Below are 24,995 nucleotides of genomic sequence, written 5' to 3'. Positions count from 1 at the left end.
AGGATTTTTAATGAATTTATTTGCAAATTATGGTGGAAAATAAGTATTTGGTCACCTACAAGATTTCTGGCTCTTACAGACCTGTAACTTCTTCTTTAAGAGGCTCCTCTGTCCTCCACTCGTTACCTGTATTAATGGCACCTGTTTGAACTTGTTATCAGTATAAAAGACACCTGTCCACAACCTCAAACAGTCACACTCCAAACTCCACTATGGCCAACACCAAAGAGCTGTCAAAGGACACTAGAAACAAAATTGTAGACCTGCACCAGGCTGGGAAGACTGAATCTGCAATAGGTAAGCAGCTTGGATTGAAGAAATTAACTGTGGGAGCAATTATTAGGAAATGGAAGACATACAAGACCACTGATAATCTTCCTTGATCTGGGGCTCCACGCAAGATCTCACCCCGTGGGGTCAAAATGATCACAAGAACGGTGAGCAAAAATCCAAGAACCACACGGGGGAGATCTAGTGAATGACCTGCAGAGAGCTGGGACCAAAGTAACAAAGCCTACCATCAGTAACACACTACGCCGCCAGGGACTCAAATCCTGCAGTGCCAGACGTGTCCCCCTGCTTAAGCCAGTACATGTCCAGGCCCGTCTGAAGTTTGCTAGAGAGCATTTGGATGATTTGGGAGAATGTCATATGGTCAGATGAAACCAAAATATAACTTTTTGGTAAAAACTCAACTCGTCGTGTTTTGGAGGACAAAGAATGCTGAGTTGCATCCAAAGAACACCATACCTACTGTGAAGCATGGGGGTGGAAACATCATGCTTTAGGGCTGTTTTTCTGCAAAGGGACCAGCACGATTGATCTGTGTAAAGGAAAGAATAAATGGGGCCATGTATCGTGATATTTTGAGTGAAAACCTCCTTCCATCAGCAAGGGCATTGAAGATGAAACGTGGCTGGGTCTTTCAGCATGACAATGATCCCAAACACACCGCCCGGGCAACGAAGGAGTGGCTTCGTAAGAAGCATTTCAAGGCCCTGGAGTGGCCTAGCCAGTCTCCAGATCTCAACCCCATAGAACATCTTTGGAGGGAGTTGAAAGTCTGTGTTGCCCAGCAACAGCCCCAAAACATCACTGCTCTAGAGGAGATCTGCATGAAGGAATGGGCCAAAATACCTGCAACTCTGTGAAAACCTTGTGAAGACTTACAGAAAACGTTTGACCTCTGTCATTGCCTACAAAGGGTATATAACAAAGTATTGAGAATTTTGTTATTGACCAAATACTTATTTTCCACCATAATCTGCAAATAAATTCATTAAAAATCCTACAATGTGATTTTCTGGATTTTTTTTTTCAAATTTTGTCTGTCATAGTAGAAGTGTACCTATGCTGAAAATTACAGGCCTCATCTTTTTAAGTGGGAGAACTTGCACAATTGGTGGCTGACTAAATACTTTTTTGCCCCACTGTATATATTTGGCAGGAGGTTAGGAAGTGCAGCACAGTTTCCACCTCGTTTTGTGGGAAGTGTGCACATAGCCTGTCTTCTCTTGAGAGCCAGGTCTGCCTACGACGGCCTTTCTCAATAGCAAGGCTATGCTCACTGAGTCTGTACATAGTCAAAGCTTTCCTTAATTTTGGGTCAGTCAGTGGTTTGTATTCTGTTTATGGCCAAATAGCATTCTAGTTTGCCCTGAATTCTTTCCAATGTGTCAAGTAATTATCTTTTTGTTCTCTCGTGATTCAGTTGGGTCTAATTGTGTTGCTGTCCTGGGGCTCAGTGGGGTGTGTTTGTGAACAGAGCCCCAGGACCAGCTTGCTTAGGGGACTCTTCTTAAGGTTCATCTCTCTGTAGGTGATGGCTTTGTTATGGAAGGTTTGGGAATCGCTTCCCTTTGTGGTTGTAGAATTTAACATATATTTTCTGGAGTTTGATAATTAGCGCTGCTCTGCGTGCGTTATTTGTTTTTTTTACATGGTACACGGAGGGTATTTTTGCATAATACTGCATGCAGAGTCTCTTCTTTGGTGTTTTGTCCCATTTATTTGGTAAATTCTTGCTTGGTGAGCAGACCCCACTCCTCACAGCCATAAAGGGCAATGGGTTCTGTAACTGATTCAAGTATTTTTAGCCAGATCCTAATTGGTATGTCGAATCTTATGTTCCTTTTTATGGCATAGAATGCCTTTCTTGCCTTGTCTCTCAGATGGTTCACAGCTCTGTGGAAGTTACCTGTGGCGGTGATGTTTAGGTCGAGGTATGTATCGTTTTTTGTGTGCTCTATGACAACAGTGTCTAGATGGAATTTGTTTTTAAAACTGGAAATTACTGTCAGTTCCCAGGTCTGACAGAATCTGTGCAGAAGATCTAGGTGCTGCTTGGTTGGGGACAGAAGCATCAGATCATCAGTAGACATTTGACTTCAGGTTGTAGTAGGGTGATGCCAGGTGCTGCAAACTGTTCTAGTGCCCTTGCCAATTCATTGATATACATATTGAACAGAATTGTGCTTAAGCTGCATCCCTGTCTCACCCCACGGCCTTGTGGAAAGTCATGTTTTTTTGCCAATTTTAACTGCACACTTGTTGTTTTTGTGTACATAGATTTTATAATGTCATGTTTTTCCCCCAACACTGCTCTCCATTAATTTGTATAGCACACACTCATGCCAAATTGAGTCAAAAGCTTTTTTGAAATCAACAAAGCATGAGAAGAATGTGTCTTTCTGTGTCTTTGGTTTATGGCTCCCAGTTACTGACCCTTGGCGAACTCTGTCTGTGTGTCTATCGATGTGGCGATTCATCTGAATCTGCTCACAGATCATCTGCTGGCCATTCCAGTTTAGAACGAAGCCATAAAAACGGCTTCGGTTAGATTTTGTATCTCTTGTTGCCATGGGGATTTGGCGCACGGGAATACCTGTTACATCCCTTCGTCTTTATTCAATTACAGCAACATCTGTGGAAGTTGGCTAATCCCTTACACACACACACACACACACACCACACACACTCGTGTCTGCTTGGTGGGACCGACTGCAGCATGTAGATGGGTGGTGGGAGGTAAGTGGCATTTATCATGGATTTATCATCTTCCACAGTTGCTACTCAAGCTGAGCGGACAGTCTTTGGTATGCGTCTCAAATGGCATTCTGTTCCCTATGCAGTGCACTACGTTTGACCGGGGCCCATAGTTCTGTGGTCAAAAGTAGTGCACCAAGTAGGGAATTGGGTGCCATTTGGGATACATCCGGTGCTTGGGCCAACACTGCAGCTGGACTGGAGAGCACCTCAAGGTATTTTCTTTTCTTATTTTGCTGAACTGGAGTTGTCTCTGTCACTGACTGTCACCATCGTTGGCCAGCCAAGCCCCCACCACATCTGCAGGCCACCTGCTGTGGAACTTTGTCACGGATTCTCAGATTCTGCCCTCCCCAGAGCGAGTGTCTACAAACAAGGAGTGACAGTGCTTTTGATGCCAGCAGCAGCACTGACCGCTCTAATAGTCTAGGACTGGTTGGCTGGCTGGCTGGGCTGGAGGCCTGTGTGTTGCTGATCTGGTGGTCTATTTGTCTGGGGGGGTAGAACTGAGATCTGTCTAACTGGTCTGTATGCATTTATGAATCCAGACCGACAGACAGTGTATATAGATTGAAGCACAGTGAACTTTATGAGGTGACATGAGGAAGGAGCTGCAGTAGAAAAACAAGATAGCGGGGTCTGTCTTTAGACCTGAGAGGGAGGAGGGTGAACGGACAAGAATAGTGGAAGGTGAGCCACCACTTGCTGTTGCTGCATCATGTGATCTGATCCATTTCCTGTACAAACATGCCTAACAACCTCTATATATAGTGTTCTTTGGTAATCTGTTACTCAGAATATTCATGAGGCTACCCAGAGTCTGGCGTCTTGAGTTAAACAGCCTGCCATGTGAAACATGGGTCTGTTGTTCCGTCTGCATTCACAGCATCATGACAAATGAATGCTATTTGATGACAACATAATGACATACCTGTTGCAATGAGAGCTCAGCTTGAAGCACAGCAGAGGCCTCACTCTTTATGTTTACGCTCTTGCTCTCTCCTTTTCCCTTGCGCTCTCGGTCTGTCTCTCTCTCTTTCTCTCTTTCCCTCTGTCCTTGCCACACACATTAGTATGAGTTACATACAATTAGCCCAAAAAAAGCAACAATTATGGCGTTTTTTTTTTAGATTCTCTTTATGTTCATATCCCAAAATAGACCCGAGTTCAATCGCATGAAACTGCTGTACCACAAGTGGAGGGTGTGAGTCCCCTGAGCAGTGTAGTGTAAGCTTTACTAGAGGAATGAATAACAGCCCTCTGCAAACCCTAATTAAGGGTTTAGTCTGGCTGATGCAGAGGGATGAAAGGCCTATATTGTATCTCAAATGGACCTCTATTCCCTATCTAGTGCAATAATTTTAACCTGGGCCCATAGGTCTCTGGTCAATAGTAGTGCACTAGATAGGGAATAGGGTGCCATTTGGGACGTGTCGAGGGCCAACCCTCACAGCAGTCTGGTCGGAGGGGGAGGCGGGCATTGTCTCCTCGCCAATGCAGATGCGGGCATTGGGAAGGCTGTGATTTAGGTCGATATGAGGGGAATGGACTAGGATATGTCTGAGCGAAGGTTTGTGCATGGCAAGGGGGGATATCCTGAGAGCATGGGCTTTGTAAAGGCAGGCGTATAGATATGGGAGGAGGGTAAAGCACGCATAATGCCAGTATGCAATAAGTGTCAGCTTCCTCACCAGTATACATTATCATTTCCCTGACCCTAGCTAGGCCCCACACAGATTGAGCTATGGGCAGAGATGGATGGAGTGGAGGGGTGTTAATGGTACTAGCTGTTCAGTGAGCGGGATCTGCAGGGGGTGATGAATAACACAGTGGTCCTGATACTCCTGGCAGCAGGGATGGGGATACATGGGGAGCTCTGTGGGATTCAGAGGGGGAACTGTGCTTTGGTAAAATCCAGGCTTCGCTGGAGGTGGGTGGTGAGCCACAGCTGGGGGGCCAGGGAGGGGTAGGAGGACAGCTGGCAGGAAGAGAGGGTATCGGTGTGTATTCCTATTGGTTTGTGTGTGTTCCTATTGGTTTGTGTGTATTCCTATTGGTTTGTGTGTGTTCCTATTGGTTTGTGTGTGTTTCCACAACCACTTTGCGCATCCATGTGAGAAAATCACAGTAGCTTCTTTGTTCCCTTCTCCATGGTATCCACTGCTGGTCACAGAGTGGTTCTCTGCCTGGTATCCAGTGCTGGTTACTGAGAGAGAGTGAGGGATCTGCACTGTCATTCCTCCACCCAGTGTGTGTCCTCTGAAAGAGGTTAAGGGAGGCAGTGCAGTAATGCACAGTCATGTGTATAATGTTACTGCTACTGTGGAGCATGTATTACTGCCTGTGATCATAGTCATCACGACTAACTATAATTGTAGTAGCCTGCCTCAGTTTTATTCTAAGACAATTCTGCATCCCAAATGGCACCCTATTCCCTTTATAGTGCACTACTTTTGACCAGGACCCACAGGGCAGGAGGACCCATAAGGCCCCTGGCCAAAAGTAGTGCACTATAAGGGAATGGGTGCCATTTGGCATGCAGCCAAAGGTTATTGTTAAGAGTGTATCTTCCATGCTCCATTTTAGATTTATGGACCAATGAGAGGAGGCGTTTTGCTCAAGTGAAGATGTATAGTAGCTCTTGCGTCTCCTGGAGAGAAACTGTTGCTGTGTGAATCCTCCTGCATACCAAGGTACACCGTGAACTGAAGAGTCTTATGAGCTTTTTAGGGTGTGTGTTTGTGTGGTGAGGATGAATGTTACCTTCTCCGTTGCCTTTATCATGACAACTCCTGAGCACTAATTAATTTTTCTCAAGGCTGTGTAATAAACAGTGTTCTTTGACTTACTTTCGAGATTAATAAACACTTCCAGGTCTCCCAAGGGTGTTGAGGCCGACAGTCTCTGACTGTATTTCTGAAGTATTTAAATTAGGACATGTAAAAATAGCAGCAAATCAATCCCAAATGTTCCCCGGTCAGGCTCTTTCTGGTCTCAGTCTAGGGTGACATGGTACAGTATGTCTTCAGCACTGCCTGAGTGACAGACTGACTAGGCTCTTTCTGGTCTCAGTCTAGGGTGACAGACTGACTACATGACTGACTACATGACTGACTACATGGCTGACTACATGGCTGACTACATGGCTGACTACATGGCTGACTACATGGCTGACTACATGACTGACTACATGACTGACTACATGACTGACTACATGACTGACTGACTGGCAGTGAGAGTCCCTAAAAAGAGGGCTTAAACTTCAAGTGTGCACACAAATCTCATCATTAGACCCAGGTGTCTGTTATTTGGATTTTGATACGCATAAAACACCATTAAAGTTGGAGAGGGATTACTGCTGCTGAACTATGATATTAAATTTAGTCATAACATGGATGGACTCCCAGATAATAATTGTTGTAATGATAAGGCTTCGCTGCACGGTGCACTGTTGTTGCAGAGTGCCCTAGAGAATAAGACGAGTGTCGTCCGGGTTAGGGGACGGTTTGGCCGGGGTAGGCCGTCATTGTAAAATAAGAATTTGTTCTTAACGGGCTTTCCTAGTTAAATAAAAAATAACCTAACCAGGTCAAACAAACCTGACCCATCTTACAGGCGCAACATTTTTATCTTCCTGCAGCACATCGCTGGAACCACATTTTACATTCATAAACCATGTTGTGGACTGTTCTAAAACTACTTGCGTGTCGTTAACCATTTGTTTACACTTTTGTTCAGACATGTAACCTCATTAGCTAGTTGGCTTATAGAGCTGACCCCATTTTAGGTGAGTTGTTGGTTGATAGGCTGTTGGTCGCCCGAGATTTCTTTAGTTGAGCAGTAGCAAAGAAATGTAATAAATCATGGATTTACCTGTCTGATTCACGCCTGTCTGAGTGGACTGATCCATTATGGAGGCTTTGGGGATGTCACAGTCCATCACTCTAAGACATGTGCTACTGAAATTGTATATGGTTAAGGACAATGGTGCAACACAAATAAAAATGATATTATTATATAACATGCTCTTTCTCCCACGTTTCATTGCGTTCCCTGTCTGCGGTTCGGAAACACATGTGTGATGTTGAATTGGCACCTTTTCCTAGACCATGCTGCTATGTGTATAAAGAAAAGTTAACCAGCATATTGGTGTTGAGAACAATGAGGCAGATACAGCAGCAGAATGAGGAGAGGAGAAAACAGCCCTTGTCTTATTGTCTAAGAAAATTGAGGAGAGAGGAAACCTTAACTTAATTAGGTCTATAGGCTATTGATTAACTGTTAAATGTGCCTGGCTTTATAAGTCATCCATATACATATGCATTACCAAAAGTATGTGGACACCTGCTCGTCGAACATCTCATTCCAAAGTCATGGGCATTAATATGGAGTTGGTCCCCACTTTGCAGCAACAAAAGCCTTCACTCTGCGGGGACATGCTTCCATTCAGTCACGAGCATTAGTGAGGTCAGGCACTGATGTTGGGCGATTTAGGCTTGGCTTGCACTCAGCATTACAATTCATTGCAAAGGTGTTCGATGGGGTTGAGGTCAAGGCTCTGTGCAGGCCAGTCAAGTATTCCACACTGATCTCGACAAACCATTCCTTTATGGACCTCGGTTTTTGCATTGTTATGCTGAAACAGGAAAGGGCCTTCTTCAAACTGTTGCCACAAAGTTGGAGGCATAGAATCGTATAGAATGTCATTGTATGCTGTAGCATTGATTTCCCTTCACTGGAACCATGAAAAACAACCCCAGATCATTATTTCTCCTCCACCAAACTTTAGAGTTGGCACTGTGCATTGTGGCAGGTAGCGTTCTCCTGGCATCTGCCAAACACATGAAATGTTATTGTTCACATACACATGGTTAGCAGATGTTAATGCAAGTGTAACGAAATGCTTGTGCTTCTAGTTACAACATTTACAATAATATCTAACAAGTAATTTAGCAATTTCTCAATACCTACCTAATACACACATCTAAAGGGGTGAATGAGAATATGTACACAGAAATATATGGATGAGCGATGGCCAAGCAGCATAGGCAAGGTGCAATAGATGGTATAAAATACAGTGTATATACAGATGATACGGCTAGTGTAAGATATGTAAAATTATTGAAGTGGCATTGTTTAAAGTGGCATTGTTTAAAGCCACACTGTCAGTGTGGGTGGACCATTTCAGTTTGTACGCCGAGGAACTTTCCACCTTCTCCACTGCTGTCCCTTCGATGTGGATAGGGGGGTGCTCCCTCTGCTGTTTCCACGAATATCTTATTTTGTTTTGTTGACTGAGAAGTTGTTTTCCTGACACCACACTCAGTGCTTTCAGCCTACAGGGAAGAGGTGTCTTCTTCGTTGTTGGTAATCAAGCCCACTCTGTTGTGTCGTCTGCAAACTTGATGATTCATTTGGAGCAGTGCCTGACCACGCAGTCGTGGGTGAACAGGGAGTACAGGAGGGGGCTGAGCACGCACCCTTGTGGGGCACCAGTGTTGAGGGTCAGCGAAGTGGAGATGTTGTTTCCTACCTTCACCACCCAGTGGGCGGCCCGTCAGAAAGTCCAGGACCCAGTTACACAGGCAGGGTTGAGACCCAGGGCCTCCAGCTTGATGATGAGCTTGGAGGGTACTATGGTGTTGTTGAGCTGTACAGTCAATGAACCGCATTCTTACATAGGTATTCCTCTTGACCAGATGGGAAAGGGCAGTGTGCAGTGTGATGGTGATTGCATCGTCTGTGGACCTGTTGGGGCGCTATGCAAACTGAAGTGGGTCTAGGGTGTCAGGTAAGGTAGAGGTGATAGGATCCTTGACTAGTCTCTTAAAGCACTTCATGATGACAGAAGTGAGTGCTACAGGGCTGTACTCATTTAGTTCAGTTATCTTTGCCTTCTTGGGTACAGGAACAATGGTGGACATCTTGAAGCATGTGGGGACAGCAGACTGGGATAGGGAGTGATTGAATAGGTCCGTAAACACACCAGCTAGCTGGTCTGTGCATGCTCTGAGGACGCGGTTAGATATGCCATTTGGGCCAGCTGCTTTGCGAGGGTTAACAAATGTAAATGTTTTACTCACGTTGGCATAGTCCTCGTTAGCGGGCCGTGATGGTGGCACTGTATTATCCTCAAAGTGGGCAAATAAGGTGTTTGGAGGCGTGACAACGGTGTCCGTGACGTGGCGGGTTTTCTTTTTGTAGTCCGTGATTTCCTGTAGACCCTGCCACATATGTCTCGTATTCGTCCGTCAGACTGCCAGATGGTGAGTCATCACACCAGAGAACGCATAGCAATGGCAGCAAGCTTTACACCACTCCAGCTGATGCTTGGCATTGTGCATGGTGCTCAGCCATGGAAACCCATTTCATGAACCTCTCAATGAACAGTTCTTGTGCTGACGTTGCTTCCAGAGGCAGTTTGGAACTTGGTTGTGAGTGTTGGAACTTAGGACAGACAATTTCTTTCAGCACTCGGCTGTCATATTTGTGAACTTGTGTGGTCTTCCACTTCGTGGCTGAGCCATTGTTGCTCCTAGACATTTCCACTTCACAATGATTGCACCTACAGTTGACCGGGGCAGCTCTAACAGGGCAGAACTTTGACGAACTGACTTGTTGGAAAGGTGGCATCCTATGACAGTGCCACGTTGAAAGTCACTGAACTCTTCTGTAAGGTCCTACTACTGCAAATGTTTGTCTATGGCGATTTCATGGCTGTGTGCTCGATTTCATACACCGGTCAGGTGTGGCTGAAATAGCCGAATCCATGAATTTGAAGTGGTGTCCACATACTTTTGTGTATATGTAGTAGAGGTCGACCGATTATGATTTTTCAACACCGATACCGATTATTGGAGGACCAAAAAAGCCGATACCGATTTTAATCGGCTGGTTTTAAATTTATTATTTTTTTTATGTATTTATTTATTTTTATTTTATTTTTTAAAATGTATTTGTAATAATGACAATTACAACAATACTGAATTAACACTTATTTTAACTTAATATAATACATCAATAAAATCAATTTAGCCTCAAGTAGATAATGAAACATGTTCAATTTGGTTTAAATAATGCAAAAACAAAGTGTTGGAGAAGAACGTAAAAGTGCAATATGTGCTATGTAAGAAAGCCAACGTTTCAGTTCCTTGCTCAGAACATGAGAACATATGAAAGCTGGTGGTTCCTTTTAACATGAGTCTTCAATATTCCCAGGTAGGAAGTTTTAGGTTGTAGTTATTATAGGACTGTTTCCCTCTATACCATTTGTATTTCATAGACCTTTGACTATTGGATGTTCTTATAGGCACTTTAGTATTGTCAGTGTAACAGTATAGCCTCCGTCCCTCTCCTCGCTCCTCCCTGGGCTCAAACCAGCAACACAACGACAACAGCCACCACATCAAAGCATTGTTACCCATGCAGAGCAAGGGAAACCACCACCCCAAGACTCAGAGCGAGTGAAGTTTGAAACGCTATTAGCGCGCGCTAACTAGCCAGCCATTTCACTTCGGTCACACCAGCCTCATCTCGGGAGTTGATATGCTTGAAGTCATAAACAGCGCAATGCTTGACGCACAACGAAGAGCTGCTGGCAAAACGCAGGAAAGTGCTGTTTGAATGAATGTTTACTCGCCTGCTTCTGCCTACCACCGCTCAGTCAGATACTTAGATGCTTGTATGCTCAGTCAGATTATATGCAACACAGGACACGCTAGATAATATCTAGTATTATCATCAACCATGTGTAGTTAACTAGTGATTTATGATTGATAGTTTTTTTACAAGATAAGTTTAATGCTAGGTAGCAACTTACCTTGGCTTACTGCATTTGCGTAACAGGCAGTCTCCTTGTGGAGTGAAACGAGAGCGAGGCAGGTCGTTATTGCGTTGGACTAGTTAACTGTAAGGTTGCAAGATTGAATCCCTGAGCTGACGAGGTGAAAATGTGTCTTTCTGCCCCTGAACGAGGCAGTTAACCCACCGTTCCTAGGCAGTCATTGAAAATAAGAATGTGTTCTTAACTGACTTGCCTAGTTAAATAAATATTTTATAAAGGTGTAAAAAAAGAAATAATAGTAATTAAATTGGCAAATCGCCGCCCAAAAATACCTATTTCCGATTGTTATGAAAACTTGAAATCGGCCCTAATTAATCGGCCATTCCGATTAATCAGTCAACCTCTAATATGTAGTGTATATCTACAGAAATAAGACAGATCCTGCTTCTGTTGCCTGTTTGTTTGTTTAATTAATACTGATTCCAGCCTCTGGTATTATTAATAACTTATTTAGTGTTTACACTTCTAAATTGTCTGAAATTATATTTATAATAACAATAAGTAAATTTTTTCTTGATATCCTTGTTATTACTTTATTATTGTTATTATGATTGTTATTATAATAAGTAATGTCATTATCATCAGTAGGCTTAGTATAGCAGCCTTGTATAACCACCAATGAGCTGTAGGCCTAAGAGCGCATACTGTTTAATCTTGTTTAGAGGGCGCCGAAGAGGATGGCTGACAGTCTACATGCCCATAACCAATTATGCTATTTTTTTTTTTGCGTTGTTTGCAACTTATTTTTTTACCTTATTTTGAACATAATGTTGCTGCTACCGTCTCTTATGACGAAAATAACTTCTGGACATCCGAACTGGGAGTACAACAAACTGGAAGAAGCTTTTTCCTTTAACGAGTCCGACGAGAAAGATATACTGCTATCCCGGGAATAGCCCAGATCCCCGTCATTCGCGTGAAGAAAAGGAGGAAAAGAGGACTCTGATTGCACTGACTTTTGAGAATCCGTAGGCGAGAGAGTAAACTCCCATTGCCATCAATTCTGCTTGCTAAAATGCAGTCATTGGAAAATAAAATGGATGACCTACAATTATCCTACATTAAGAACTGTAATATCTTATAATTTACTGAGTCGTGACTGAACGACGACACAAATAATATAGAGCTGGAGGGATTTTCAATGCACCTGCAGAGCAGAGAAGCAACGTCTGGTAAGACAACTGGTGGGAGTGTTTGTCTTTTGTCAATAACAGCTGGTGCACGATGTCTAATATCAAAGAAGTCTTGAGGTATTTCTCGCCAGAGGTAGAGTACCTTATGATAAGCTGTAGACCACATTATCTACCAAGAGTTCTCATCTATATTATTCGTAGCCGTCTATCACCACAGACCGATGCCGGCACTAAGACCACACCCAACCAACGCTAGGCCATAAGCAAACAAGAAAATGCTCACCCAGAAGTGGCACTCTTAGTGGCCAGGGACTTTAATGCAGGCAAACTTAAACCAGTTTTACCAAATTTTGACCACGTCACATGTGCAACCAGAGGGAGAAAGAAAAACTCTAGACCACCTTTACTCCACACACAGAGATGCATACAAAACTCTCCCTTGCCCTCCATTTGTCAAATCTGGCCATAATTCTATCCTCCTGATTCCTGCTTGCAAGCAAAAACTAAAGCAGGAAGTACCAGTGACTCGCTCAATATGGAAGTGGTCAGATGACGCGGATGCTACTCTACAAGACTGTTTTGCCTGCGCAGACTGGAATATGTTCCTGGATTCATCCAATGGCATTGAGGAGTATACCACCTCAGTCACTGGCTTCATCAATAAGTGCATCGATGACGTCGTCCCCACAGTGACCGTACGTACATATCCCAACCAGAAGTCATGGATAACAGGCAACATCCGCACCGAGCTAAAGGCTAGAGCTGCTGCTTTCAAGGAGTCGGACACTAATCCGGACGACTATAAGAAATCCTGCTATGACCTCAGACGAACCATCATACAAGCAAAATGTCAATACAGGATTAAGATTGAATCCCATGACACCAGCTCTGACGCTCGTCGGATGTGGCAGGGCTTGAAAACTATTACGGACTACAAAGGGAAACCCAGACAAGCTAAATGCCCTTTTATGCTCGCTTCGAGGCAAGCAACACTGAAACATGCACCTGCCGTTCTGGATGACTGTGTGATAACGCTCTCGGTAGCCAATGTGAGCAAGACCTTTTAAACAGGTCAACATTCACAAAGCCGTGGGGCCAGATGGATTACCAAGATTTGTACACAAAGCATGCGCGGACCAACTGGCAAATGTCTTCACTGAAATGTTCAACCTCTCCCTGAAAGTCTGTAATACGTACATGTTTCAAGCAGACCACCATAGTCCCTGTGCCCAAGGAAGCGAAGGTAACCTGCCCAAATGATTACCACCCCGTAGCACTCATGTCATGGTCCAAACACACCAAGACAGTCGTGAAGAGGGTACGACAACTCCTTTTCCCCCTCAGGAGACTGAAAAGATTTGGCATGGGTCCTCAGATCCTCAAAAAGTTCTATAGCTGCACAATCGAGAGCATCCTGCTGACTGGTTGCATCACCGCCTGGTATGGTGACTACTCGGCATCCGACCGTAAGGCGCTACAGAGGGTACTGTGTACGGCCCAGTACATCACTGGGGACAAGCTTCCTGCTATCAGGACCTATATACTAGACGGTGTCAGAAGAAAGACCCAAAAATTGTCAGACTCCAGTCACCGTAGTCATAGACTGTTTTCTCTGCTACCGCACGGCAAGCGATACCGCAGAGCCAAGTCTAGACCAAAAAGCTCCTTAACAGTTTCTACCCCCCAAGCCATAAGACTGCTGATCCATTGATCAAATGGCCTCCGGACTATTCCATTGTCCCCGTCCCCCCCTCTCTATTTGTTTTGTACACGGCTGCTACTCTCTGTTTATTATCTATGCATAGTCACTTCACCCCTACCTGACTCTGTACCGGTACCCCCTGTATAGAGCCTCTTTACTTTTAATTATTTTTTACTTTAGTTTATTTGGTAAATATTTTCTTAAATCTTCTTAAGGGCTTGTAAGTAAGCATTTCAAGGTGAGGTCTACACTTGATGTATTCGGCGCATGTGACAAATAAAGTTTGATTTAATACCGTAATTTACTTAAGCCTATATTTCAATACTTACAGGATATAGGCTACTGTGTCAATCAATCATTCATTCGTTCATGTCATCACACATCATACGAAACATTTGTGATTTGAAATGCAATGAAGCATTTTAGTTTTTAAAATAACCAACTGACCCATGAATAGTTAGCGTGAACAATAGGTTACATAAACTTCCATTTCGGCAAATGCATGCAACTGTTTTTAGGCTTTGCTGTAATAAAGGCTTAGAATTTATTTAGTGTTTATATTGTTCTCTCTCTCTCTCTCTGTGCCGCTCTCTCTACTGGTTCCTACAACATAGTAAAAACTCAGGACTCAGGCTTTGGGCTCTGGTCAAAAGTTGTACACTTTGTAGGGAATAGGGTGCCAGACTCAGACTGTCTTCATACAAGGCTAGAGGCACATTCAGGTGTTGTTATACAGTGCCTTGCGAAAGTGTTCGGCCCCCTTGAACTTTGCGACCTTTTGCCACATTTCAGGCTTCAAACATAGATATAAAACTGTATTTTTTTGTGAAGAATCAACAACAAGTGGGACACAATCATGAAGGGGAACGACATTTATTGGATATTTCAAACTTTAACAAATCAAAAACTGAAAAATTGGGCGTGCAAAATTATTCAGCCCCTTTACTTTCAGTGCAGCAAACTCTCTCCAGAAGTTCAGTGAGGATCTCTGAATGATCCAATGTTGACCTAAATGACTAATGATGATAAATACAATCCACCTGTGTGTAATCAAGTCTCCGTATAAATGCACCTGCACTGTGATAGTCTCAGAGGTCCGTTAAAAGCGCAGAGAACATCATGAAGAACAAGGAACACACCAGGCAGGTCCGAGATACTGTTGTGAAGAAGTTTAAAGCCGGATTTGGATACAAAAAGATTTCCCAAGCTTTAAAAATCCCAAGGAGCACTGTGCAAGCGATAATATTGAAATGGAAGGAGTATCAGACCACTGCAAATCTACCAAGACCTGGCCGTCCCTCTAAACTTTCAGCTCACACAAGGAGAAGACTGATCAGAGATGCAGCCAAGAGGCCCATGATCACTCTGGATGAACTGCAGAGATCTACAGCTGATGTGGGAGACTCTGTCCATAGGACAACAATCAGTCGTATATTGCACAAATATGGCCTTTATGGAAGAGTGGCAAGAAGAAAGCCATTTCTTAAAGATATCCATAAAAAGTGTCGTTTAAAGTTTGCCACAAGCCACCTGGGAGGCACACCAAACATGTGGAAGAAGGTGCTCTGGTCAGATGAAACCAAAATTGAACTTTTTGGCAACAATGCAAAATGTTATGTTTGGTGTAAAAGCAACACAGCTCATCACCCTGAACACACCATGCCCACTGTCAAACATGGTGGTGGCAGCATCATGGTTTGGGCCTGCTTTTCTTCAGCAGGGACAGGGAAGATGGTTAAAATTGATGGGAAGATGGATGGAGCCAAATACAGGACCATTCTGGAAGAACCTGATGGAGTCTGCAAAAGACCTGAGACTGGGATGGAGATTTGTCTTCCAACAAGACAATGATCCAAAACATAAAGCAAAATCTACAATGCAATGGTTCAAAAATAAACATATCCAGGTGTTAGAATGGCCAAGTCAAAGTCCAGACCTGAATCCAATCGAGAATCTGTGGAAAGAACTGAAAACTGCTGTTCACAAATGCTCTCCATCCAACCTCACTGAGCTCGAGCTGTTTTGCAAGGAGGAATGTGAAAAAATTTCAGTCTCTCGATGTGCAAAACTGATAGACATACCCCAAGCGACTTACAGCTTTAATCGCAGCAAAAGGTGGCGCTACAAAGTATTAACTTAAGGGGGCTGAATAATTTTGCACGCCCAATTTTTCAGTTTTTGATTTGTTAAAAAAGTTTGCAATATCCAATAAATGTCGTTCTACTTCATGATTGTGTCCCACTTGTTGTTGATTCTTCACAAAAAAATAGTTTTATATCTTTATGTTTGAAGCCTGAAATGTGGCAAAAGGTTGCGAAGTTCAAGGGGGCCGAACACTTTCGCAAGGCACTGTAGAAGCAGTACCTGTGCTTTGATCCTTTTGTTAATACCACCCATTAACTACTGTATGATTTTTCTGGGTGAATTTATGGAGATCATTCAATAAGGAACTGAGTGCTATAAAAAATAAAAAATAACATTGACTTTGGCTGACGATAAACTCAGTAGCACATTGACTGGGGATATTCCTTTCACCTCTCTTTGTTTTTTATTTACATTTTTATTTAACCTTTAATTGTTAGCGCCCACACACATACTGTAGGAAAATACTTGATTGATGTCATTTTTTCACTGGCCCATATATGATCTTCTGCTTGCTGTTCATAGGCTTGGCTACACCCCACGAACAACCCTTTAAACATGACATTCTATATTCAACAGTTTCTTTTTAAATCCTCAAGGCCTGCCAAAAGCTCACTCTCAGTTTTGTAAAGTGTTTGAGTGCCCATTTACACTTTTGGTTAGGGGCTGCATCAGTCATGTGCCCTTTAGGGCTGCATCAGTCATGTGCCCTTTAGGGCTGCATCAGTCATGTGCCCTTTAGGGCTGCATCGGTCATGTGCCCTTTAGGGCTGCATCGGTCATGTGCCCTTTAGGGCTGCATCAGTCATGTGCCCTTTAGGGCTGCATCAGTCATGTGCCCTTTAGGGCTGCATCAGTCATGTGCCCTTTTAGGGCTGCATCGGTCATGTGCCCTTTAGGGCTGCATCGGTCATGTGCCCTTTAGGGCTGCATCGGTCATGTGCCCTTTAGGGCTGCATCGGTCATGTGCCCTTTAGGGCTGCATCAGTCATGTGCCCTTTAGGGCTGCATCAGTCATGTGCCCTTTTAGGGCTGCATCAGTCATGTGCCCTTTTAGGGCTGCATCAGTCATGTGCCCTTTAGGGCTGCATCGGTCATGTGCCCTTTAGGGCTGCATCGGTCATGTGCCCTTTAGGGCTGCATCGGTCATGTGCCCTTTAGGGCTGCATCGGTCATGTGCCCTTTAGGGCTGCATCGGTCATGTGCCCTTTAGGGCTGCATCGGTCATGTGCCCTTTAGGGCTGCATCGGTCATGTGCCCTTTAGGGCTGCATCGGTCATGTGGAATAATTAAAAATAGACTTTGAGCGTCAGTCCACAGTGGTTTTCTCTGCCTTCTGACGGGTAATTTTAGCCATTTGGGGAAGTTGCATCTTGCACTTTGAAACTTCAGATTCAGGCCCTGTTCGAAAGCTATAACAATGTATCTTCCTTTCTTTCCATTCCTTGAACAAATCCCAGATCTGACATGGCTGGATTGGTGAAACCTATGTGATAGAACCATTGCTTATACCTAACTATTTGTGTTATTACTAGCGTCCTGTCCAGTGTACTTGTAGATGAAGCTGCCTCACGCTACAGAAACAGGAGATGGGCTCCAGCCCTACGAGTCGTTCTGACTCCGATAAGGCTCACTGACACTTAATGACTTATCAGTTATTAGGCATTACTTACAGGTATGGGAGGAAGGAAGGAAAGGGGTGTTATTTGTTGTTGTTGGTGTAAGTATTTGAACATGGCCCTAGTCAGTACAGGAGATATCTGACCTTGATGCTACAAGCTCTAGGGCTCCAATATCACTATACTGAGAGAATGGGTGGTATGAATAAACAGATTCATTATTTATGGGTGATGTAGTCTACTAGGCATACAGGAAGCCACAGAATACAGCAAACTAAACATAGCTGCCTATTGTCGGGTTACTACAGTGGGTTCAACCAGGACATTCAGTCCAGTGGACTAGCCCCGGCATGCTTTTTGCTAGCACTGAGCTGTGTGTGCCAGATAAAGTGAAAGCAGAGGCTGAGGCACCACTGTAGAGAGAGGGTAGTATTGATTTGCCCTACAGAGTTACATGCACCGATTACACAATAGACAAAAATGGTGCTGCTAGACCGATTACTTAATGCATTGTTTTTTTCCCCCGACTCAAACCACTGTTTCCTAAACTGAGCTGTGCCATTAAGGGTTTATTAATAGAATGTTTTTATTTGAACAAATACCTGTTTTTTTGTTTTTATTCGCCCCCTCTTAGAAAAGCCAACCACTTACAGTGGCGCACTGCACGACCGAGCCAGAGGGAGATAGATGGAGAGAGAAACAGAGATAAGGGTGAAGGGGTTTCTCCTTCTGAATGTAGTTTTTTTCTGCTGTTGGTCCCACTTATTTCTACGCCTCCTGCTTCCACGTACCACCACCTCCCTGTGTCCTCCTCCATACCCTCCTCCATACCACCACCTCCCTGTGTCCTCCTCCATACCACCACCTCCCTGTGTCCTCCTCCATACCACCACCTCCCTGTGTCCTCCTCCCATGGAACCAGTCCCCTGTTACCATGACTCCCACAGACCAACCAAAAAACCATTCATCCAGGGCCAAGGTCATGTGACCCCCCCCCCCCCCCCCCCCCCCCCCCCCCCCACACACACACACACACACACTCATAGAGGGCTCGAGCCGAGCGTTAATTTTCTTTGTTCAGGGTGGCTCGCCCCCCCGTTGGAGGATGCCCCCCATGATCTAAGGTCAGCAAGATTTGATGATGGTTGCTCAAGAGGAAGAGTGGGTCAGAGAAGTCACTACCACTTGATATTCCATGTTTCCCCCTCAAGTGCTTCTGGATGCATGTTTCTCCTGATGTTGTTCCATATGATGTAATGTTGTGTTGAGACTGAGAGAAATCGAAACACCACTGCGACACACGTCTCTAGAGCTCTGATGTTCAAGTGTTTTAAAAGACTTGCACACTGCCTTTCACACCTAGCAACATTGCAGAAAGCAAAATTGCATTCTGTTATTAGGTAGGGCTGTTCTTTCTTAGGATACGGATGGTAGTGAGGCACCCCTGTGTTTTCAGGACCTAACTGGCATAGCGTCAGTGTGTTGACATGGTAGAGTGAGTGGTGTTGTGTTATCAGGACCTAACTGGCATAGCGTCAGTGTGTTGACATGGTAGAGTGAGTGGTGTTGTGTTATCAGGACCTAACTGGCATAGCGTCAGTGTGTGAACATGAGAGTGAGTTGAATTATGGGCAAGCGCATTATAAAGCATTAGTTAGACTCCTAAAAACACAGTAGTAGTCTACTGCCTTGGCATCCTGAGGCTCTATGAGGCCAATAAACATTGTCCTTTAATGTTATTTGGATGTGTTTAAACCCCCTTCCTTCTACTAATAGTAGAAATAGAACAAATCAAATGAAAACCCTGGAATGCGTAGGTGTGCCCAAACTTTTGACTGGTACTGTATCTCAATGTCTGTTTTGAGGGCTCTGAGTTTTTCCCGACGTGACCTGACTAAGAAAAATTCCAGACCCCAGTGATGAACTTCAGCTAGGCCTGGTGGTGGTTGTGGTTTGTCGAGGTATTAAGAGCTCACATTCCATATCACCGAGCTTGCTCCTCCTCAAACATGCCGGACCTCCTTTCCAAACCCCTTCACTAATCTCCCAGCTATGTAAATTACACATCACTGTTAGACTTAGAGCTGCAAACAGCAACAATAGCCTTGAGTCTTCTGGGCTGTGTAACAAATTGCACCCTATTCCCTACATAGTGCACTTCTTTTGACCAGAGCCCATATGGGCCCTGGTCAAAAGTAGTTTGTAAAATCATTGTAACTCTCTGTACCAGTGGAGGCTGCTGAGGGAGGGATGGCTCATAATAGTGGCTGAAACAGAGCAAATGGAATTGCATCAAACACATGGAAACTATGTTTGATGTATGTGTTACCATTCCACTCCAGCCATTACCATGAGCCCGTCCTGGTCAAATGAAGGTGCCACCAACCTCCTGTGCACTGTACCGCTACGGGCTGAGGCGTTTGGTATTACCCGCTTTCCCTCTACAAATAAGAGCCGTCCTTTTGCGTTTCAGTAAATGTGGTTAGAATATTGAACTGTGGAACCCCTATGGAACTTTATTCCACATCAAGTAACTCATACAAGCAGTAAAATTACATAAAAAAAACAGATAAAAATATACCTTATGGAACAGGGGGGATTGTGAAGCAACACAAAGATAGGCACAGACGCATTCATACAAACACACGATAACATACACACACTTACACATGGATTTTGTGTTGTAGAAATGTGGTAGTAGAGTAGGGGCCTGAGGGCACACACTTAATGTGTTGTGAATGCATTGTAATGTTTTTAAAATTTAATAACTGGCTTCATTTTGCTGCACCCCATGAAGATAAGCTGCTGCCTTGTCAGTAACTAATGGAAATTTCTGATAAATACTAATACAATATTATTATTATCCCCTTTCCAAGCCTTAGTCAGTGTTTCTTTCTCACCCACCCCACACTGTTTTAGTTGTTACATTTCCCCTCTCGCCTATGAGTCTTTATTGGGTTTGACACTAGTGACTCGTGACTGAGTTAGGTTTGTAAGTGTGCCACAGTTCCATGCATATGGCTCATTGCTTGAGACACTTGATATTCACTCTCTCTCTTACACACACACACACCTCAATTTGTTATTTGGCTGTGTTTTAGGTAAACCCCCTTGCTCTCCATCTGATTGCCCCTATCCCCACAGTGGTGTTTGTGTGTGACCTGGTTTGTGTTTCCTGCTGAGCCGAGGAGCCCTGCAGCAGAAGGTCACACAGTCGGAGTGACTCACTGAAGCCTGTGGGTCCTGTCTGTCTCATGCTCCATCTGCCCCCCCCCCCCCCCTCTCCTCTCTCTCTCTCTCCTGTTTACATCAGTGGAGGCTCATCAGAGAAGGAAGGGGAGGACCATCCTCCTCAGTGAATTTCATAAAAAATAGTGAAGCATTAAAAAAGTAATTATTTTTAGATTAAACTATACTAAGTTAAAGGCTGTAACAGACCCAAAAAAGTATTGGTCGACCAAGAGTCGTCGAGTCTATTTGAAATTTGATAACTTGTATTTTTCCATATATAGACATATCCAATGTGTTTTAATCAAATCAACCATATGCACTGAGCTTGTCTGATGCTTTAAGTGCGCTGTTTGACACACAAAGGGAGGGAGTCCGACCGCAATTGATTTGTTTGTGCCAGGCCTGGGCTCAGACTTGCTGCACTGTGTTTTATTTTTTTTATTTTTTTACAGATTGACTGTGTGACTAGCACCTGTTGTCTCTCGCTCTCTTCCCTGCTGCAGTGACCACCACAGAACATCAACAGTTTTAATAGTGTTGTCTCTCTCTCCTCCCTGCTGCAGTGACCACCACAGAACATCAACAGTGTTTATAGTGTTGTCTCTCTCTCCTCCCTGCTGCAGCGACCACCACAGAACATCAACAGTGTTTATAGTGTTGTCTCTCTCTCCTCCCTGCTGCAGCGACCACCACAGAACATCAACAGTGTTTATAGTGTTGTCTCTCTCTCCTCCCTGCTGCAGTGACCACTACAGAACATCAACAGTGTTTATAGTGTCGTCTCTCTTTCTTCCTGCTGCAGCGACCACTACAGAACATCAACAGTGTTTATAGTGTTGTCTCTCTCTCCTCCCTGCTGCAGCGACCACCACAGAACATCAAGTGTTTATAGTGTTGTCTCTCTCCTCCCTGCTGCAGCGACCACCACAGAACATCAACAGTGTTTATAGTGTTGTCTCTCTCTCCTCCCTGCTGCAGCGACCACCACAGAACATCAACAGTGTTTATAGTGTTGTCTCTCTTTCTTCCTGCTGCAGCGACCACCACAGAACATCAACAGTGTTTATATTGTCTCTCTCTCCTCCCTGCTGCAGCGACCACCACAGAACATCAAGTGTTTATAGTGTTGTCTCTCTCTCCTCCCTGCTGCAGCGACCACAACAGAACATCAACAGTGTTTATAGTGTCGTCTCTCTTTCTTCCTGCTGCAGCGACCACCACAGAACATCAACAGTGTTTATAGTGTCGTCTCTCTTTCTTCCTGCTGCAGCGACCACCACAGAACATCAACAGTGTTTATAGTGTCGTCTCTCTTTCTTCCTGCTGCAGCGACCACCACAGAACATCAACAGTGTTTATAGTGTTGTCTCTCTCTCCTCTCTGCTGCAGCGACCACCACAGAACATCAACAGTGTTTATAGTGTTGTCTCTCTCTCCTCCCTGCTGCAGCGACCACCACAGAACATCAGCAGTGTTTATAGTGTTGTCTCTCTCTCCTCCCTGCTGCAGCGACCACCACAGAACATCAACAGTGTTTATAGTGTTGTCTCTCTCTCCTCCCTGCTGCAGCGACCACCACAGAACATCAACAGTGTTTATAGTGTTGTCTCTCTTTCTTCCTGCTGCAGCGACCACCACAGAACATCAACAGTGTTTATCGCACTGTCCGTGTTGCTGAAGCTGCAACATAATTAAGGGGTCTGAATACTTTATGAATGCACTGTACAGTGTACTAAAAGTATTAAAAGTAAATGTAATTGCTAAAATATACTTAAGTATCAAAGGTAAAAGTGTAAATGATTTCCAATTCCTTATATTAGCAAACCAGAAGACATTTTCTTTACAGATAGCCAGGGGCACACTCTAATACAGACATCATTTACAAACAAAGAATTTGTGTTTAGTGAGTCCGCCAGATCAGGGGCAGTAGGGATGACCAGGGATGTTGTCTTGATAAGTGTGTGAATTGGACAATTTTCCTGTCCTGCTGAGCATTCAAAATGTAATGAGGACTTTTGGATATCTTTTTTTTTTCCCCAAGATGGCATAGCAGTTCAGACGTATTTTTGTCCTCGTCCTGTCGTGTCCCGTGTATGTATGTGTGTGTATATATATATATATATATATATCTTTTTTTTCACATACATTTTTAATTTTCCAAAAACTCATCTTCAGAACACTCTCCTGCAATCCGCTTCACCAATTTATATTTATATAAAAAAGTATTATTTACCTCAGATCTGTGATCTTCCGAGAGGCTAGCCAGAAATTAGCCAGAAGCTAGCCAGAAGCTGGTCCAGAAGCTACTCTGAAGCTGGTTCAGGGGCTAGTTCAGAAGCTAGTTAGCTTATTTACTGGCTAATCGTTGGTACTCAGCTGACCACGGTTTGTGGTCATCGGCTGTCCTTTAGCTCGAGAACCTATCGCCAGTTTTGTACGGCGCGGTGCAGCGCAGCGCGGCTCAGAGCGGAACATATCGGACCAATTTTTCTCTCCATGTCCCTGGATTTCGGCCGCTGGCTCTGGACGTCCATGCCTGGATCTCGCAGCTAGCTAGCTGCTATCCGTGTGACTATCGGTTTTCGTCGATTCCGGAGCTAACATCAATTGTTCCGGAGCTAGCCAGCTGAAGAGTTCCATCAATCACTCCTGGGCTGCAGTCACCTATCCGGACCCGTTTTGCTGCCTACTCGGAGCCCCACCGGGCCTTCACGGCTGGACTGCCGACGTTGTCTACCCGAGGGAATTGTCCGGCTGGCTCCTCCGGCGCAACGTTGCCTGGGCGCCCATCTGCGGCCTGCTAGCCGTTGGCTATCTTATCGGCTGCTATCTGAATAGACAATCGGACAATTTTTATTTTATTTTATTTTTATTTATTTATTTATTTTTCTTCTTGGGCCTCTATAACTATATCTATTGTTTTATTTTTGTTGTTGTTGTGTGATTTGGATTAATCCCCTCTACCACACGGAAACCCACTAATCTACTGACGGAACGCAAGAGTTGGCTAATAACAGACCTCCATCCAATGCTAGCTTGCTCCTGTGCTAGCTTGCTACCGATTTAGCTGTCTAAATCGCCGTGACCCCCAACCAACCTCTCCACTCACTGGACCCTTTTGATCACTCGACTGAGCATGCCTCTCCTTAATGTCAATATGCCTTGTCCATTGCTGTTCTGGTTAGTGTTTATTGGCTTATTTAACTGTAGAGCCTCTAGTCCTGCTCATTATACCTTATCCAACCTATTAGTTCCACCACCCACATATGCAATGACATCTCCTGGTTTCAATGATGTTTCTAGAGACAATATCTCTCTCTTCATCACTCAATACCTAGGTTTACCTCCACTGTATTCACATCCTACCTTACCTTTGTCTGTACATTATACCTTGATGCTATTTTATCGACCCCAGAAACCTCCTTTTACTCTCTGTTCCAGACGTTCTAAACGACCAATTCTTATTGCTTTTAGCCGCACCCTTATTCTACTCCTACTCTGTTCATCTGGCGATGTAGAGGTGAATCCAGGCCCTGCAGTGCCTAGCTCCACTCCTATTCCCCAGGCGCTCTCTTTTGACGACTTCTGTAACCGTAATAGCCTTGGTTTCATGCATGTTAACATTAGAAGCCTCCTCCCTAAGTTTGTTCTATTCACTGCTTTAGCACACTCTGCCAACCCGGATGTTCTAGCTGTGTCTGAATCCTGGCTTAGGAAGACCACCAAAAATTCAGACATTTTAATTCCAAACTACAACATTTTCAGACAAGATAGAACTGCCAAAGGGGGCGGTGTTGCAATCTACTGCAAAGATAGCCTGCAGAGTTCTGTCCTACTATCCAGGTCTGTACCCAAACAATTTGAACTTCTACTTTTAAAAATCCACCTCTCTAAAAACAAGTCTCTCACCGTTGCCGCCTGCTATAGACCACCCTCTGCCCCAGCTGTGCTCTGGACACCATATGTGAACTGATTGCCCCCCATCTTTCTTCAGAGCTTGTGCTGCTAGGCGACCTAAACTGGAACATGCTTAACACCCCAGCCATCCTACAATCTAAACTTGATGCCCTCAACCTCACACAAATTATCAATGAACCTACCAGGTACCTCCCCAAAGCCTTAAACACGGGCACCCTCATAGATATCATCCTAACCAACTTGCCCTCTAAATACACCTCTGCTGTTTTCAACCAAGATCTCAGCGATCACTGCCTCATTGCCTGCATCCGTAATGGGTCAGCGGTCAAACGACCTCCACTCATCACTGTAAAACGCTCCCT

General features: G+C 44.3%; 1 protein-coding gene across 4 annotated transcripts in view; it reads left to right on the top strand.

Moving 5' to 3' along the window:
• elmo1 (engulfment and cell motility 1 (ced-12 homolog, C. elegans)) overlaps window positions 1-24,995 on the top strand; it is a 208,890-nt gene that overhangs the window by 25,760 nt on the left and 158,135 nt on the right. The window lies entirely within an intron of this gene.

Source organism: Oncorhynchus mykiss, chromosome 32 (assembly GCF_013265735.2).
Source record: "Oncorhynchus mykiss isolate Arlee chromosome 32, USDA_OmykA_1.1, whole genome shotgun sequence".
Taxonomy (NCBI): Eukaryota; Metazoa; Chordata; class Actinopteri; order Salmoniformes; family Salmonidae; genus Oncorhynchus; species Oncorhynchus mykiss.
Note: the sequence above shows the minus strand (reverse complement) of the source record. Positions and strands in the feature narration are given on the sequence as shown.